Here is an 18,293-nt window from a genome sequence, read left to right as displayed (position 1 = left end):
TGACCAGTTGGCAGCTCTGCACACCTCCTGAATTGGGACCCCCTCAAAAAAGCAGTTGTAGTCGCACAGCCCTTGGTGGAGTGCGCCACAATACCCATAGGGAATGTTTTGCGTGCTGCCTCATAGCAGACACTAACACATGCAACAATCCATCTGGAGATTGTCTATTTGGTCACAGCCAACCCAGACATATGACTACAGGCTAGAGTTGCCTGCCCATGCAGGTTCCATTCAACATGGTTATGTGGCGGCTAAAAGCCTTCAGGTCCAGTCTTTGAAACCTCACCTCTGTCTTGGACTGTATGGATTGGTTGATGGGAAGTCACTGATGACTTTGGGTAGGAAATATGGCTTCATCAGAATTGTCATCTTGTCTTTTGTAAAAGTCGCATAAACCCTGGAACTCACTTACACCTAACTGATGTGATGGCCACTAGAAACGTGGTCTTTAAAGTAAAGAGTAAGAAGTCATGGCTGTGGACAGACTCAAAAGGTGGGTCTATCCGGTGTACCACAACTAAGCTCAGGTCTTATTGCGCCTAGATCTATGGCACCAGCAGACAATGGATTACCAAGTCCTTTAAGAAATGCACCACAATTGGGATTTTTTTTCTCCAAAACATTTCATTTTCGATTATAAAGAATGCATAAACATTACAATAGGAGGTCCCCTTTTAAAGGAGAAGCAATACAATTAATTTGACTTTCGACCATAGAGTATTCTCCATATCTACAGCTGTATTCCCCTTGAATGCCTTTGCTAACATTTATACATGTGGGTATGTTGGGTTTTCTAGAGTAATATCAGACACTAAAAATGCACTTTAAATTTTCTGCAGCGATACATGACTATCACTCTTCTATCAACATTACGAAACGCATGAACCAATATGACTGTTTACAAAACTTAACAATCCTTAGTTAGCAAGAGCGATGGAAATGCATCTGCTTAGGAGGAAATAGCATTTTATAACAGCAAGCAAAATATTGCTATTGAACTTTAAAAACATTACTCAAAGCTAATTTTTAAAAACACTTCATATTACTCTCAGGTTTTCTTCCCTCCCACACATTCTCTTCTTGTTTGTTTTGTTTGTTTGGTTTGTTTATTTTATTTAGTATAGCGCTCCAGACCCAGGGGTAAATGGGCGCTTAAGGGACAAGTTACAAGGTTACAGTATACAAACAGTTAAACAATTGTGGCGGAAGTATGCCATATATGGTATGTACAGGCAGGTATTAGGAAACATTTCAGAATATATACAATAAGTACTAAGCTTGGTCTATCTGAGGAATACCTTCTCCAGAAGCCAGCTAATGACTAGTTTTCTGAACAATTGGACGGATTTGGCCAGTTTAATATTTAGTGGCAGAGTGTTCCAAAGTTGAGGGGCGAGGACAGTGAAGCTCGAGCCTCCCGCTCTTTTGGCAGTGAATCTGGGCACGATGAGGCTGAGGGTATTGGATGATCTGGTGACTCTTGAGTTGGGTTTGAGAGTGAGTTTGTTGGTCAGGTACTGGGGGGCTAGGTGGTTTAAGGCTTTGTAGGTGAGGCAAAGGGTTTTTAGGTCAATTTTCTGCTGAATGGATAACCATTTGCAAGTTATTCTTGTGTGGGAGATGTGCTCTCTCTTGGGAATAGTTTAGTGCTGCTCTCAGCGCATTATTTTGGAGGATCTGAAGTTTCCTGATTATAGCTTGGTTGGCACCAAGGTAAAGGCTATTACAGTAGTCAAGCTTTGATTGTATAAGGGCCCTCGCCAGAATGAGGCAACTGTTTGTAGATAGAAACGGTCTACAGGCCCTGATTAGTTTTCCCGTGTATGCGGTGGCTGAGGCAGTCATATTAACTTGTTTGGCGAGGTTAGTATTGGCGTCAAGGTAGAAGCCTAACGTTTTCACATTTTTCACAACTGGGATGATGTTGCCATCTATGGTGAAGTTCGAATAATCGGGGCTGAGTTTCTGTAGATTATTCGGGGACCCGACTAGGGAGCTCAGTCTTCTCATCATTCAGGCAGAGGCTGTGTGTGGCCATCCATGCCTGAATGATGGCGAAGATTTCGTTAATCCTGGTGGCGTCAGTGTTGTAGTTGCCGGAGATGGTGAGGAGTATCTGGGTGTCATCTGCATAGTTGGTGTAGGTGACACCCAGATGGTCCAATTTATCGAAGAGGGGCTTCGTAAAGATGTTTTAGAGGGTGGGGGAGACGCAGGACCCTTGTGGGACACCACATGTGATGGGGATGGGGTCAGCTGCAGCCACAGATGAAAAAACCCTCATGGTTCTGTTGGCTAGGAAGGATTGTATCCACATGAGAAGTGGGGAGAAGTGGGCAGCAGAAGAGAGGTGGTTGCAGAGTATTTTGTGGTCAACCAGGTCGAAGGCTGCTGAAAGGTCTAGGAGGAGTAGGATAGCTGCTTTGTTTTTGTCCTTGATATCATCAATCTGGCTTTTAAGGTCAACAAGGGCAGTTTCCGTTCCATGTTGAGGGCGAAAGCCAGATTGACGCAGGCCTAGCAGTTGATTAGACTCCAAGTAATCCTGGATTTGCAGATAGGCAACTCTGTCGAGGATTTTTAGCAGGAAGGGGACCGTGGTAATAGGCCTGTAATTGGTGGGAATGGCTGGGTCGTCACCTCTAAAAGGGGCACTACTCAACGTTAGATACCTAGTAGCCCACCCCACCGAAATTGCTGACATTATCCTTTCAGGAGACCTTGACTTCCTTGCTACCACAGAAACATGGCTACACGAAGCAGCAGGACCCTACCTCACTCTCGCTATTCCCGATAACTACTCCATCCTCAGAGTGGATAGACCTAATGCTCGCGGAGGAGGTGTAGCAATCATATTTAAGTCCTCGCTTGACTTCAGACTCATCACCTCCCCCCTGCTTAAGTCCTTCGAGCACCTCACCATCAAAGTACAAACTACCCCTAAGAGTACCATTACCCTGCAACTCCTATACAGGCCTCCAGGCCCCATAAGCTCCTTCGAGGAAGACATTACCTCTCTCATAGCAGAGAATTCCAAGCCCCACTCCCAAAATATCATTCTAGGATGGCGCGAGTGGAAATAGTAATATCGCTGTGATATTACATCAAGATGCGGGTTCGCTCGAGTAGCGCCAAGGGGCCTACCTTTCTCCAGGAAGGGCACACGGGCAACAAATCAGTTCAGCGCGAGAAGATCTTTGTAATCTTGTAACGGAATCCAACAATGCCTCTGCACCTTCTGGGTTCCAAAAAGATAATCTATGTCTCCCCATGATGCTCTCAATTTAGCAGGTTGCATCAGCCCAGATTGGACACCCTTGTCATACCTCTTCTTAACTGTTTCTGCAACCCAACCAGGATAAAGGTGTAATCTTTGCTTCTCATAGTGAAGAACAACTTTCTTTGGCTGCAGCATGGATCCTCTGTTTATCCCGAATGTCTGTGACGCTGAGCAAAGTGTGAAACCTCCTCCCTCTTTCTGACTGGTTAATTCTGTATGTGTTTTGACTCTAGCATATTTCAATGTACAAGGGGTTGGTCTCCACACTGTAATCCACAGCTTCAGGATCCATTGCTCAGCAAAAGAAACTGGTTCATCTCGAAGACTCACACCTGCAAATTGTTAAAACAGTTGCAGGTGTATAAAAGGTGGAGTTGGAGAGATCATGAAGAGACCAGGAGGGAGGCCTGCAGAGGGAGTACGAGGCAGCATGGGGTGGTGCGGTTGGGAAACCAGGACGCCAGCGAGAATTGGAAGGAACTGCGGCGCCAGGGCCAAGAAGGGAGGTGCAAAGGCCACAGTATTGGAAGCCTCAATGGTCTGTGCCTGCAAGAAGAGATGCGGGTTGAAGAAAACATCCAATCATAAGTTACCGGCCGCATCCGCAGGACGCAAACAGAGATTCTGGCAACTCACAGAGATAGTTAGAGATCTAGAAGCTAACTGCAAGCGGGGGTCGCCGTCCAACAAGGATGTGTACGTGGACCAGAGAAGAAGGTGACAGCTGCCAGGAGGAGACGCTGAAGACTGTGATTGAGGAAAAAGGAATCACTCGAACCGGAGGCACTCCTGGGGCTGTTACTCTGCAAAAGGGAATGCTGAATAAGCAGGAAGTAATGTGCAAGACACAGTGAACCAAAGTAAATGGGTTTTGACGATTACTACAAAGTGTGAGCCAATAAGAACTAGAAACTATCGAATACCGAACAGAATGAAAGCTTTTAATGAGCATATGAAAGCTTTTAAGTAATCAATGTGCAAATGACAAGTTGGTGGGAAGAACCTATAACATATATTTCAAGTTAAGAGTGAATCCGATGAAATGCAAGTATAGAACATTGCTGAGGAGTGGGAGAGCAATGTGGTGAAGGGAAAAGAGCACCACAAGTGAACTGTGTAACAAACCTTATGGTGGAAAAGTCCAGAGACTGGCAAAGAGTGAAACATGTTGTGGCAAAGCCAAAAGGCTGGCAGAGAGAGAGTCAAGTGAGTGTAACCAGAACACAGGTGCAGCTACAAAAGAACTTGTGTAGGCAAGCAAGCCTAAGGTGACCTGTAATGGGGGGGGGTCGTGTCATCTGACAACCGCGCCAAGACCTAGACCAGGTATACCCTTTCTGTGGAAGCCCAAGAAATATACAGAAATAAATTACAAGTGCCTGAAAGAGATTGCTGAAGTGAAGCAGAAGAAAGCAATCAGTAAGAACTATCAATAACTAGAAGGAATATAAAGTTGGCCTGGAACTGGTTTTGAACATTGAGAGACTGAACTTAACTACACGTTGGCAAGCTGAGCAAGCTGATGTCTTGGAGAAGGAGAATCCTTAGACCAGTTTTGGAACTGTGTTTTCTTGGGGAAAGGAACCCTGAGATTCCTTTTGAACTGTGTTGTCTTGAACTTGGGGAAAGAAACCACAAGACTTTGTGGAACTGTCTTGAACTTGGGGAAAGGGAACTGGAAAGTAAGCCCAGAGCTGGAACAAGCTCAGAACTTTATTTGGAACACTGTTTCTTTTGATAAAGACATCCCTACAAATTGTTTAGCTTTAGTTGTGAGGGCAAGTAAAGGTTTTGGACACAGACAGACTCAGACTATCATAGTTTCTTTAGGTAAGGAAATCCCATCTTATCATAGGGCAAGTTAGGCCTTCAACCATCCTGACATTTAAGTTAACAAACCATTTTTGTTGGAACTTTGAATCTGTTGTCTGTGTCTTGTGTTAGGCAGAAACCTGTGCAGTTCCCTCTGCGACCACTGCAAAAGATTTAAGACTACAGGTGTTTGGCAGTAAACCCACTTGGTAGCAGTCTGTACCACACAGATTCACTTGGTAGCTGTGGCTGAGCAGTCAGACTTCCCTCAAGAAGAGTTAGGCAGTATACAGAGTATTCACAATAGGTCACAAGAACACAGTAGAACAAGCAAACACTGACCAGAGCTTGGTGTAAAAGAGATATAATTATTTATTTAAAACCACATCTAATAAAACACACAGGCACTAATATTAAGCAGTTCAAAAACACGGTCACTAAAAGATATACACTCCCTTAAAAGAATATTAAACAAGTCTTAAGTAAAGCCCCACTTATTTTCAGACAGCGGTGAGCGCTTAACACAGATGGCACTCTAATAATTCAGTTAAAAAGGGAGAGAAAGGCAGAGCATAAATTGAAACAGATCCCAACACTTTCAAAAGAACACAGCAAGAGAGGAAGGCAGAGTCAAACCGTGAAGTTAGAGTTCAGGAAGCCGGATCCACTTTAAGAGGATCAGAACGAAATGTGTCCAAGGTCACACGGTTGAAAAGTGCACAAAAGTCTCGTGAAGGTTCAGAAAGAGTTGGACCAAAAGAAAGGGACCAGTTAGATGGTCAAGGTGGCCAGCCCAGTCCAGAAGGTTAAGGGATTATTATTACCTTGTGGCAATCTTTAGAAAGGGAGGCCTGGCGGACACGGTACCTTAAAGTGGTGAGAATACTCCAGCGCGGGCAGTTGTTCCTGGCGGCGGATGCAAGTCGGTGCTTTGTCTTGGTGAAGAGAAGATCTCGTCGGGAAGGAAGACAGGAGTCTGTTGCACTGCCAGGGAAGAAACCAGCCGCGGAGTTCTCAGTTAAAAAGGAGCGGTCCTTTTATTCGCGGTCCACCAGTAAGTGGCTATCCGGTTGCCGGGGTGCTTGGCACAGGCAATTCGACCACAAGACGTCCTGGGATGCGAGGAAAAGAAGGTAAACTTGTTGTGCCCACCAGTCAGGGGAAGAAGACTCTCCAGCAGGGAGATCTTCTCTGTCGTCGGGAAGTGGTGAGTCGGATCCGCAGGGCTCCACCGGTGGTGTCGTCGTAGAAGGTCGGCTCTGCTTCTCCCTCGTCGGATTCTCAGGTCATGTGGCGACTTCTGAAGTTCCAGTCCCAAAAGCCCTGCTTTTATGCAGCACACCCCCATTCACTCAGCCTAGCTGTCAATCAAACATGCTAAGTGGTGAGCCGGCCGGCTCACCACTTGGGCCAATCACACAAGAGTGCGACTTGAGTTACCAAGGTAACTCAGTCCAGGGTGCCTAAACCCCCTCCTACACCCCCTGTGGTACCCAGACAGAGTGGCACCACTTTTGGAGTCTTCTATGGAGAAGCCCACCAAAAAGTGGAACAAAGGGCTCGACTTGGGTTGGAGTCACAGAAGAGAACACAAACGCCATTTTAGAATCGAGTTCTGGCAAAAAATACCAACCGGCGAATGAATATTAAATAAATAAACCGGCGGCATGTTCGAGGCTATGAGAATTAAATAATTAAAGTTGGTAGCCTCGAACAATGGGAAAATCCCATAGAGATATATTCACGCTCGAATATAAAAAGTTGCCACCAGCCAAAACTCGATCAGGGGGGACGGAGACGTGCCCCCTCGAATAACAGACCCCAGGGCAATCGAATTGCCCCGACCAGTACGTCCACAATATGATGGTTTGTACTGGTTTCTGTTCATAATTTTGGACTAGTAAAGCCAATGGTGACTTTACATGCCCTGGGAGACAGTAGTCGGTCCCAGGGTATGGAGTCTATGGTGGGGTGTCACGATGACACCCCTGTGTCGCTGCACGGAGGGTGCTGTTTAACACACATAGTAAAAACACATGAGACCCTATGGAGTAAAGGACCCCACAGCCCATAAAACACATTAACATTCAAAGGAACACCACAAATCATGTCCAAAGGTGGGGAAAAAAAAAAGAGTCTCACTCTTGGCAGGAGAAAAAAACAAACTCCAGAAATCCAGCAAAGCTGCTGGGGGACTCACTAGGTTAGGAAATTCAGCCTAAGCAGAGAATTCTCCCTAACATCTTGCTTTATGATGCCTTCACAGTATTCTCTTTTATTAATGCTTGGACCATTTATCTACATTCTCAATTTTGTGGCCAGTTTTTGACCCCTGAATTTCTAGTTTTCTCACCTTTCTTTCGTGGAAGATTTCTCTTCCATGACAATCACCCGTGCATTTAATTTGTCAATGTTACTTTCCAGCCTGGAGAAGAAGGATCCCATCTTTCCCAAGGCCTTAAGTAGTGGATCTCGGGCTAGTGAAGGGGGCTGAGCTCTTTTTGTCTGCTGCTGTTTTCTGTCCCCCCACTCCCCTCCTTCTGGGGGTAGATAAATCATTTCCCGTCCCTTTTCCTTTCTTTTTTAAACATACTAATCTTTCCCTGGCATAGCTGTCTTTTCGGAACCCACGCCCTTACACCCACGCCACAAGTCATTTTAGATTACACTATTTGACTAGATCAGTCCATTCAGCTCAGATCCAAGGTTTAGGCAGCATATGAATTTACCTAACCATGGAAGATAATCTGGTGGGATCTGAACAAAGGATGTCAGGCCGGGTGTGTACACAAAGCAGAAGAAAATGGGAAGAAAGGTTGGCTATTCCATGTTTAGATCTCGCTGTCCCAGCAGCACATTGAGCTAGATCTCGAACCTTAGAAGTACCCTGCTTTAGCACTCATTCACTTTGTGGCCTGCACCACCAGATCCCTTATGGAAGATAATGTCACTCTGGAGTCTTCAATAACCCTTCAATGTAAGGTCTAAATCAGGAGCATGAGCTCAATGTTTTTTTATAAGCACTAGGTACAACGTTCTGTATGTTGGAAGACATAAGGCAACAACCTCATGCATGTAATTTAGCTAAATCAGGAGTGTGCTTTTGAGTACTTAATGTTATATACCCAACCTAGAGCAGCTAACGTGATATATATATACTCTTATGTTGTTAATATCACAATGTGAAGAATAAAAGCGCGCGGAACAGCTTGACCATATGTTATAATTGGGAGCAACATATATGTCACACAGAGTCAGCAGTTTTAGTGTTTACAGTAGGAATGGTATTGTTAACTATATGGATTACAATGACATAAGAAGCAGTGCTTGAATAACCTCCATGAGACAACCTGCACAAACTCGGTATGATGTGCAAGTTAAGAACCTCGCCGCAGGGATTGCAATTAACAAGCCATGTAACTTCCTCTGTAACCAGAGCTGGTTACCTCATTACGCATGCATGTAGTTTTGGACTAAGGATTAACCCCGCTGTAGGGATTGGAATTAACAAACCATGTAACTTCCTCTGTAACCAGAGCCGGTTACCTCATTACGCATGCACGTTGCTCTACCATAAGGATTTACCTTTTTCCTTCATAAATTTAGCCACTATACCAATGTGCACACTATTAATTGCCGGATTGATAATGACAATCAATAATTCAGAATTACATTGATACGAAATACAAAGTATTCTTCCTTTTTTATGGAGCGCAACGCTTCGGACACCCTCAGGGTTACTAAGCAACCAGGATCACGTGACAAGTCACCTAACTGGGTCCTTGTTCATGTTGCCTAGTTACCGTCTTTGCTGCCGATGGAGCTCCATTGCCCGACGGCATTCGCCATTGTGCGTGCAACTTTGAGATACCTGTCAGTGAGCACACAGCAAAATATTTTATGTGGATGTCAAGGCTTTAAAGATTGCCGGTTTGATTATGACATATTGTATAATTCAGAATTACACTGATACGAAATACAATGTATTCTTTTTTATGGAGCAGAACGCTTCCGGACAACCTCAGGGTTACTAAGCAACCGGGATCACGTGACAAGTAACCTGACGGGGTTCTTGTTCATGGTGCCTAGTTACCGTCTTTGCTGCCGATGCAGCTCCATTGCCCGACGGCATTCGCCATTGTGCGTGTGACTTTGAGATACCTGCCGGTGAGCACATAGCAAAATATTTTATATGGATATCAAGGCCTTAAATATGTCTGGAAGGACTGACCTTTTGATTGGGGCATTTTAAGAATCTATCCTGTCCTGTCTTTTAACACCCCTAGATCACGGCATCGAATCCTCAAAGGGAAACCTGCTTATCACTACTGAACATGTAAAGCGGTCGCTTTTTCCTTTATGCCCAAATACCGTTCAGGTAAAATCCAACACTCATACTATTGTTAACTTACAATGGGCCTCATTAGGACCCAGGCGGTAAGGGGTTTACGGCAGCGTAAACAGCGCCGACCCTTACCGCCTGATTCCGAGGTCCCTTAGCGCCATGGCGGATTTAACACCTGCTTTTAGCAGGTGTTAAAATCCATGGCGCTAAGGGACCATGTTGTTAATTACGCCACCGTAATTTACGGTGGCGTAAATAACGCCTTCCCCACTCCCATTATGCCCTATGGGGCAAAAATGGGAATGGGGAAGGGTAAATGGGGATTGGGGACTTACCGCCCCGCCAACCTCGGAATGGGGCGGTAAGTCCGCCAACCACCATGGCGTAAACATAGTTTATGCCATGGTGGTAAAGGTACGACCCAGGCGGTAACTTACCGCCTGGGTCGTAATGAGGGCCAATATATTGAATCACTGATGCAAACGTGTTGCAATAGATGGGCGAAATGGTCATTTCGACTATCTTTTCATTTTTTCATTTCTAGTTGCTAAACCAAAATATAACCCTAACTTGAATATCTGAAGAACCATTAAATATTTGGCGAATTCAATCCCATTCATAGGTAATTATACCTTTATTTATCCATCCTACGTGAACAGAAATCTGCTGAACTCCTATTGACAAATTGACCCCTTTTTCTATAGAATTTGTGGGTTTACAACTATCACGAAATAAGCCATTAATCATGTTTTTGTCTAAACAGTGCCAACCTGAACAATCTATGTTGCAAATTTAGGATTGAGTAACTCCGAAAAAATGAGATTCATCTAACGATGTCTTTTTCTTTTTCTGTGTTTGTTTTCTCCTCTCCCCTCTCTGCCCCTCCCCCCCATTTCTTTTTGTCTCCCCACCCTCGACTTTAGGAAAAACAATTTCCAAAATGTTCCTAACTAAATTATGGATTAATTACTGTGATAGAATTTGCATGAATATTATCTAGTTATACGCCCTGAGGACGACCTTTTGTTGGGTTGAAACACATGTTGGCGGCGTGACTTTTGTGCTATTTACATTGGCCAACTTGCAATGTTGAATTTTATTTAAAAACTCATTTGGAATACACAATGTCAACTTGTATGAATAATACAGCAAGTACTTAATGTTTATCTGTATGAACAATAATACAGAAGTATAAATACTTACCTTGAGTCAAGCAGTCTCTTTTGAGCTGATTACATAGTATGAGCCAATTGAATGGCTAAATTCACAAATACAATAGGAAGGTAGAGTGCAGCCTCTGAGGTCAGTATTTTCTCTCAACCCTTCAATGTAGATGCCTCTGTTAAGCCTAGAATTTTTAAGGACCACTTGCCACAAGGACAGGGATTGGATCCCTTAACACAGGATTGGTTTTGTCCAATCCCCTTTGCTTACAAAAGAGTTATTTTTTTCACAACCTCTTTGGTTTGGTTTTGGACCATCCAGGACTCCAGGAAGAAATAATGTGGACCTCTTTTGGGAGAGTTGACCTTTCCATAGCCCTCAGCCGTTTAGGTGAAGACAGAAAGGTTCCAAGGCAGAGGCATGTTCTGTTTTGACCCGAAATAGTGATCGTTTCAAAACCACCCTTGATTGTCAAACCAGCCGGCCTCTCATGGCCCTCTTCCTTCCCCCTCCGGTGAGGGTAAAAACTTCAGGGTCATCTTCGACTCCACCCTCTCTTTCTCTCCTCACATCGCTGACGTCTCTTAAGAAGTCACACTACCAGCTGCATCTCCCCAGAGGTATTCTTCCTTTCCTCTCTTTCCCCCAGAAGCTCACTGTCTCTAGAGCTCTGGTTCTTTCTAGGCTGGACTACTGCAACGGCCTCCTTCTAAATCTGCCTGCTTCTACTCTCTGCCCTCTGCAACTCTTTCAGAACAGGATTGCAAGACTTGCCCTTGGCCTCAAGCCCAGGGATCATATCTCTCGAAGACTGAAATCTCTGCACTGACTTCCAGAGGCTGCGAGGATTAAGTTAACCTTCTGCATTGTCCACAAGGCCACCTGGGGCCTCAATACCTTCAACTCTCTCTTCCTAAATATCTTCCTTCTCGAGCTCTTTGCTCATCCGCCTCCAACTCCCTTAGGGTCAGTCGCTTCTCCAAGCAGCAAGTTGGTGGTAGATCTCTTTCTTCAGCTGCGGCTTCCTTCTGGAACAGCCTCCCTGAAACTTGAGGAGAACCATCTGTGATTCCGGAACCACCTCAAAACCCTCTTCTTGGTTTCTGCTTTCTCTACTCCTCTCCCCTGCTTAACTTCTGGCTACCCTCTGATCTTGGGCCCAGGTCCCCTCACGCACCAGTTGCACCCATGCACTGCCTCCTTGGCAATCCCTGCACTTGGCGACTGTATTCTGTATCCCTAGGGTTCCCTACCAGCCCTTGACATCTGATGTCTGCGCTTACCCCTGCACTTGCCAGCAGCTGGCTGCACTTTTTACTTATTTATTCTATAACTTTTTTTTCTGTCTATCCCATGTACTGAACTTCCCCCCCGCACTTTTCCCCTGGCCCCTTCCCTGCACTTGCGCAATCTCAATGTCAGCTGGCCTAGTAAGATCGTTGTCTCTGTCGTCCCTCTGCCCCCCCCCCTTGCATCGTCGAGGTTTGAAATACATGTATAGGCGCGTTACAAATGCCATATCATATTATATGATATCAAACCACTACTGGTGACCCATTTGACCTGCATTGCTCAACGCCACCTTGGACTGCAGGGAGCATCCGCTCAAATCCGACTCGATGTTAACTTGCTGCCTGGGAGAAACTCAACGGGTTGCCTCCGAATCCAGTTCGACCTACAGGCACAACAGCTCAAAGACTGGTTTGATACCGTTGAACGGCCTAAAATTGGAATAAGGTACTTTGAACTGATCCAGTCACCCTGCTTCACCTTGTGGTGCCCTAGTGACTGGTTAAGTCCCTTTGGCATCTTTTCCACTAAGAACATTGCCTTTTTTAATTCTGTGTTGTATTTCTTGCCTGTTTTTCCTCCCTGTTAGGTACCCAGAGTACTGCATTATTACATTCAGCATTTCTCTCTTTCCTTTAGATGGGTAGGTTTTTATAGTGTTTTTGATAGATGAGTGTATAATTGATTTAAGTAATTACAGGATGTATTTTTGAGAAACTTGGTTGGACATGTTTTTTATTTTGGAACAGTGTACTGTGGCCGTTTGGGTTCCTACTGGAGAACATTAACACCCCTTTTGAGAGTACAGCCGTTTCTTTGACACAAAAGGCAAGGGAGGCATATTTCTTTGCAGTTCTCCTACTCAAGAAATGGAGAAAGGATAACACCAATGAAGGTGTTTTTGAGAAACTTGAACAAAGAAGATCTATGTTCTATTGATTATTGTATTGAATTGCAGTAGTACATATTACAAAGGTGTCACCAACACTGGTGGGGTTCCATTAGTTGGTATATACATATATCTTAGCTGTGCCGGTTTTACCTTTCTGATTGGAATCACAGTTGGTTTGTAGATGTGTGGGGGTGAATAGGTGGTGTAACCCCTACTCATCCTTGCACTCCTGCAGATCCAAAGTCATTTTGTCCCAACACCCTCTTGGCGGTCCCTCAGGAGCATCACACAGAATGGGCCATCTTAGTGGTCCAGACACGGAACCATTGCCATCAGTTTCATAGCTACCACATGGAGGCACAAAGGATTGTGACAGTAATCCCCCTGCCAAGCCCCGGTCCTCCGGGTATGCTCTATGAAATTTGCGAACTGGAGCTAGAGCATGAATGTGACTAGCAGGGTCCTGTGTTCTATTATAAGGTGAATAACATTTCCAATCAAGAAGGTATTGCACTGTGAATTTGCGATAACCGGAGTTACATATCCATTGAACTTTGTGTTCAAGAGCACATTCCAACAGAACAGGAGGGGGTGGCATATCCCGGCATCGTGGTAGTCATCCATACTTGTAGGAAAAACGGGATGAATCCCCTTCGTAGATGTATGGTAACCAGACTCTTCTATAAAAAATTGACCTTAGTACCTTGAGGACAGTTTCGAGGAAGCAAGATGAGTTGGTATGTTACTGGATGAAAGCCAAAGATGATGTGATGAATCCTACAGAGGCCGACGCTTCCTGATCCTGATCTTGCGGGTGGTGTTCTGAGGGAGGATCACTATGGAAGGAGACCAGGCCCTGGGTGATGAGGAGATCCCATGGGATGAGCCACAGTATTTTTCCTTTCAAAGGGAGAACCTTTTAAAGTTGCCAGAAAAGGCAATGGCCTATTGTCATTATGATGTATCTGAAACACACATAAGATCTGTGGCTCTGAGAGCAAATGCTTTAAATAGACTGCCTTCCTCTGTAACAACACATTGTAATGGTTCATCCTTAAATAACTTTAAGGGAAATCGATCTACTCCTAAAACCCAGAAGCTATTGAAAAGAACGAACTTTGTTGTTGGGAACTACAAGTCCTATAATCCCATAAATACTGGGACAAAGAAGAGGGCTGAAGAGGCATGCTGTGGTAGTAGTCAGGCAATTAAGCCTAATAGCCCACACCTGAAGGAACCTGAGAGGCCTAAAAGGCCCCTCAGGTGCAGACAATTGAAAGGAGCTGGAACTGTGACTGAAGTGCGTGCAGTCGTAGTAGAGGCAGAAGAAAGAAGACACAGTGTTGGCAATCCAAGAAGAAGGAACAAGTTACTTACCTCGTCAGTCCGGGAATCCTCGCTAAAGAAAAAATCAGTATCAGATTCGTTTCTGATCTGTCTTTCTCAGTAGTAACCAATCACTGGTCTCTGCGTCATACTGCCCCCAGCCAATGACTGCCCTCTCCCTAAGCTCTGCCTCTGGCACCATCTTCAGATTTCGTAGCACGTAAAGTGGCAGTATGACCAAGTGAAGAGCCGTAGAGGGGTAGGAGGGAGGGTTTGCATGTGAATCCATGCCAGACCCATGCTGGAGAACAACAGTTACAGGTAAGTAACTTGTTCCTTCTCCAGCATGGGGTCTGGCATGGATTCACATGCTCATGAATATAAGAATACATAGCAGTACACACATGCACAACCAACGGGAGGTGGAAAAAAGGCTCAACATTAAGCATTACATCAAAACTCAACATTAAGCAGTTCTTACCTCCTCACCAGGCTCACCTTAGGCGAACAGGTTGCGCAGCACCGTTTGGCCGACCCTGGACTCCTCTCTGGAATCCCGGTCAATGCAGTAGAATCTCGTGAAGGTGTGCGTCGACTTCCACGTAGCAGCCCTGCAGATGTCCAGCAGGGGCACACCAGACAAGAACGCCGTGGTAGCAGTGATGGCTCTGGTCGAATGGGCTCTCAGACGGCCAGGCAACGGTCGGTTTGCCAACCGAGGACAGTGCGTGATGCAGCCGGAGAGCCATCTGGAAATGGAAGCCTTCGAGAGAGCCTTCCCTTGGTTCACAGGTCCAAAGTTCACAAAAAGCTCTGATGTGTTCCGAAAACTCTTTGTGCGGTCCACGTAGAACTTCAGCGCTCTAGCCACATCCAGCGAGTGCAAAGTCCTCTCGGCCAGTGGCAAAGGCGACGGGAAGAAAACAGGTAACACCAAGGGCTCGTTGAGGTGGAAGTCCGATGGCACCTTGGGCATAGAAGAGGGGTGCGTCTTCAGCACCACCCTCGTGTCGTGAAAAGTCGAGTATGGAGGCTTGCAGGATAGGGCCTGGATCTCTCCCACTCGCCGTGCGGAGGTGATGGCCACAAGAAACGCAATCTTCCACGACAGGAATTTCAACGGTGCTGAATGCAGGGGCTCGAATGGCGCCCCCATGAGTCTGGTCAGCACCACGTTGAGTTCCCACGCTGGGGCAGGAGCCTTCACCGGCGGGAACAATCGGAACAGTCCCTTCATAAATTCCTTCACCAGGCGATGGGACCACAAGGACGCCCGTCCTGTGGTTCTGGTGTATCGGGTGATCGCAGCCATATGTATCTTGATGGAGGTACGGCAGCACTTGAGGGGCGTAATCCGTAAACGGTGAATCTTCTGTGCATGGCACCAGAGAGAGAACCTCTTCCACTTATGTCCGTAGCACTTGAGAGTTGAGGACACCCAGGCTTTTGCAAGGACCCCTCTGCAGTCAGCCGGGATATTGTACCCTCCAAACTCTAGTGCTGCAGGAGCCAGGCCTGCAAGTTCAGCGACTCCGGGTCGTGATGAAGTATGGCGCCTCCTTCTCTGGAGAGAAGATCCGCGTCCGTCGGCAGCTTGACTGGTGGGGACGCTGACAAGTCCAGAAGGTCCGGGAACCAGATCTGCCTCGGCCACGCCGGTGCAAGCAGGATCATACTGCACCGGGACCTCTTGAGCTGGTTGACGAGTCGGAGCAGCAACGGCAACGGAGGGAACGCATATAGGAACAGGCCGTCCCAGGGGAACGAGAAAGCATCGCCCATGCTCCTCGGCTGGGGAAACCTGCTGGCGAACCTCTGGCACTTGGAGTTCGTTGCCATCGCGAACAGGTCGATCTGGGGTTTTCCCCATCGTCGGAAGAGTCGATCCACTTGATCCTGACGTAGTTCCCACTCGTGGCATGAGCGCAGCTCCCTGCTGAGTGAGTCGGTGATGGTGCTGTTTATCCCTGCCAGATGAAAGGGCACCAGAAACATCCCTTGGGCGACCGCCCAATGCCACAGATCCTGAGCTTCCTTGGAAAGGGCTGGGGATCCGTTTCTTCCTTGCTTCCGGATGTAGAACATCGTGGTGGTGTTGTTGGTGAAGATTCTCACCACCTTGCCCCTTGAGGGACAGGAGAAAGGACCTGAGGGCCCAGAACACTGCACGGAGCTCCATGATGTTGATGTGGAGCATCTTCTCCTCCGGGAGCCAAAGGCCTCTCGCGTGAAGTTCTCCGGTGTGTGCTCCCCACCCCTCCAGGCTTCCAGGGAGGCATCCGTCGTCACCGTCATCTGGTGGGATGGGGTCTGAAAATCTGTGCCTGCCGTCAGATGAGCGCGGATGCCCCACCAACGGACCGCTCGTCGGAAGGTCTCGTCGAGCGGGATCCCGTCCTCGAAGCTGCCCGTCACTTGGATACAGCGGGAGTCGAGGAACTCTTGCAGAGGGCGCATCCGAATCCTGCACAGGCGCACGAGATATATGCAGGAGGACATCATCCCGAGGAGGAACGTGTTGGACCTCACCCTGGCCACGTCCGTGGCCAGCAGACGCTGCACCTTGCCCAGGATGGCCTTCGTCCTTTCCTCCGACGGTGAGGCCAGACGCGCCTCTGTGTCGAGCTTGGCTCCCAGAAACAGTGCGACTTGCGACGGGACCAAGTGGGATTTGGAAAAGTTGATGGAGAATCCCAGATCCGTGAGCAGCTGGACGGTCTTTGCTGTGTGATCCACGGCAAGCTCCCTTGTCCTTGCTTGGATGAGCCAGTCGTCCAGGTAGGGGTAGACGTGTATCCCCTGCAGGCGCAGCCACGCCGCCACCGGTGCGAGGAAATTGGTGAACACCCTGGGTGCCGGCTTCAAGCCGAACGGGAGGGCCTTGAACTGGTAGTGCCGTCCTTGGACCATGAACCTGAGGAACTTTCGGTGTCCTTTCAGAATGGGGATGTGGAAGTACGCATCCTCCAAATCCAACGACGACAGGAAACCGCCCTCCTCCAGCTGTCCCAGCACGTGCTGGAGGGTGACCATCCGGAACTTCTGTGCCTTGATGTACTTGTTCAGTCGTCGCAGGTCCAGGATGGGGCGCCATCCTCCTGTCTTCTTTTTTACTAGGAAGTACCTTGAGTATACTCCGGAGCCCCAGAGCCTCTTTGGGACGAGCTCGCTGGCACCTTTTTTGAGCAACGCCCTTACCTCCAATAGCAGTTGAGGGACGTGATTTTCCTTCCTGACCACGGGTGGAATGCAGGGGCACTTTTTTAGAAATTCGAAGGCGTGCCCCTGGGCCAGGGCGTCCAGCACCCAACTGTTGGTGGAGATGGACTCCCACACGCTGACTAACTTCGCCAGCCGGCCTCCCACCGGGGTGCTTCGGTGGGGGCCTGACACCGCTGTCGGTTCAATCTTGCTTGGAGGACACCTTGCCGCCTTGGCCTCCCTGGCGACGACGGCGGGGCCCACCCGACTTGCCTCATCCTCTATAGTCTTCCTGCGACACGGAGCGGGCCGCTTGGCGGTACGTAGAGGAGCCACCGCCGAATCCCTTGGAGGTGCCCTGCTTGCCTCCGGTGCTCCGAAAGGACGGCCTTCGTTGCCGGAGAACGCCTAGGGCCCTAGCTGTCTGTGTGTCCGCCTTGATAGCTTGGAGGGACTCATCCACCATTTTCCCAAACAGGTTGTTCCCGTCGAACGGCATGTCCAAACACCTTGGCTTGTACATCCTGGCGGAAATCCGTCGCCTTGAGCCAACCTCTTCGTCTAAGGCAAACGCAGTTGCCTAGCTGGTGGAAACCGGTGTCGCAATATCTGTTGCCACCGTAATGGCATGGTCTGACGCCACTTTGCCTTCTTGCAAGATCTCCAGGGCCTCGGCACTCTTGTCATCCGGTAGGAAGTCCAACGGGGGCAATCTTGTACCATAACTCCCTGTTGTAGCGGGCCACGATCGCAAGGGCGTTGGCAGCCTTAATCGTTGTTGCCGCCGACGAGATAACTCGTCCCATTGTGTCCAGCTTCTTCCCTTCGCCGTCAGGCAGAGAAGTTGACGTTGAGACCGATGCCCCCCCCGCTTTCTTCTTGTTCGCCGCTGAGACGACCGAGTCAGGGGTCAGTTGTGCCCTAAGGCACAAAGGGGCCACGTCTGGGACCCGGTACTTCTTCTCGTACCGATCCCTCTTGGC

At 47.6% G+C, this 18,293-nt stretch overlaps 1 protein-coding gene and 1 long non-coding RNA gene across 5 annotated transcripts in view; one reads left to right on the top strand and one right to left on the bottom strand.

Annotated features, from left to right (window-relative positions):
- REXO5 (RNA exonuclease 5) overlaps positions 1 to 18,293 on the bottom strand; it is a 1,375,618-nt gene that overhangs the window by 204,057 nt on the left and 1,153,268 nt on the right. The window lies entirely within an intron of this gene.
- Positions 9,165 to 10,670, top strand: LOC138569572 (uncharacterized). The gene is made up of 3 exons (XR_011303265.1): positions 9,165 to 9,259; positions 9,379 to 9,470; positions 10,361 to 10,670. It is a non-coding gene; the product is annotated as an uncharacterized lncRNA (long non-coding RNA).

Source organism: Ambystoma mexicanum, chromosome 2q (genome assembly GCF_040938575.1).
Source record: "Ambystoma mexicanum isolate Mex_15411 chromosome 2q, UKY_AmexF1_1, whole genome shotgun sequence".
Taxonomy (NCBI): domain Eukaryota; kingdom Metazoa; phylum Chordata; class Amphibia; order Caudata; family Ambystomatidae; genus Ambystoma; species Ambystoma mexicanum.
The sequence above is the reverse complement of the archived record's forward strand: the minus strand, read 5'-3'. Positions and strand labels throughout refer to the sequence as shown.